Source organism: Orycteropus afer, unplaced genomic scaffold (assembly GCF_000298275.1).
Source record: "Orycteropus afer afer isolate SDZICR_OR568_19922 unplaced genomic scaffold, OryAfe1.0 scaffold00209, whole genome shotgun sequence".
Classification (NCBI taxonomy): Eukaryota; Metazoa; Chordata; class Mammalia; order Tubulidentata; family Orycteropodidae; genus Orycteropus; species Orycteropus afer.
In genome coordinates this window covers 5,369,484-5,370,661 of record NW_006921796.1, presented here as the reverse complement: position 1 = coordinate 5,370,661, position 1,178 = coordinate 5,369,484, and the positions used below count along the sequence as shown (strand labels likewise).

At 34.0% G+C, this 1,178-nt stretch overlaps 1 protein-coding gene across 1 annotated transcript in view; it reads right to left on the bottom strand.

Annotated features, from left to right (window-relative positions):
• The window catches only part of SLC41A2 (solute carrier family 41 member 2), a 213,219-nt gene that overhangs the window by 58,762 nt on the left and 153,279 nt on the right, over positions 1-1,178 (bottom strand). The window lies entirely within an intron of this gene.

Genomic DNA, 1,178 nt, shown 5'->3' with positions numbered 1-1,178 from the left:
ATCTGTAGGTATATTGTATGCATAGCTTTAAATCTACATTTTAAACAAATTCAGAAAAAATTACTTATTTCTTCCATTGGCTAGTGAAAAGATGCATGATAGTATGTTAGCAAAGAATCATAAACATAAATGTCAAATCAATCCATGAGGCTAAGAATTACAGTTGCAAATAGGAACATGCTTTAGAAATACCATGTTTATCAACAGACGAAAGCACAATCTGAGTATTTGCTATGGGACTGAGGGATGCATCTTTTTCATAATACTTACACATATGGAGAACACCATCAAATGTACATTATAATAAATGACTGCATCATATACAGCAATAAAAGTACCCAGTTTTTTTTTTTTAAAAAACACTTGAAATAATTTTATCCCTATTGAACAGTAGAGAAATATTACTCCGCACATAGTTAGTTGCTTTGTCTTTCAAGCTCTGAAAGCATTTGACAGAGTTATATCTGGCATTTATAATTATATTACATTGTATATGCTCATATAATAGTCTTTCCTCTAGATAATTAGTCACTGAGGATAAGGTCTGAATTTATTCATCTTGGTCTTAAACTCCAGCCCCACATCTAACAGGATGCTTTACTGAATGAATAAATTAATGACTGATTTGAATGGGTGACTTTTAATAAAATCTAAGATGCTAGAAAACATGATAGTAAAGTTAAAATTTTCAATTAAACTGTAAGAGTTCTGTCATTTTAAAAATAGATTCTGACCTCTTGTTTGGTATGTAAGGTCTTTTTGCAGTGCAGCCCTAATCTTACCTTTTCAACCTTTACCTCCTCTACTCTGTCCTCAGCTCTTGTATGTGAATTCCTTTCTCTTTCTGGCACATGCTCTGTGCTCTCTCACCTCCTCGATTGAATTCAATAATCTCTGAAAGTTTTAGATTCTGCAGGCCTATCAGTATAAAATATTTAAAACCTACTGCCATCGAGTTGATTCTGACTCACAGTGACCCTATGAGCAGAACTGGCAGAGAATTTCCAAGGCTGTAAAAACAAATCTTTTTTTTTTTTTTTTTGGGATACAGCCTTGGAAACCCAAGGAAGGGTCGCTATGAGTCGGATCCAACTCGAGGGCAGTGTTTGTTTTTTTGGACCGCAGTCTCTACAAACACGAGGATTTTGTCTCATTCTTAGAACAAGTACCTTAAAAAC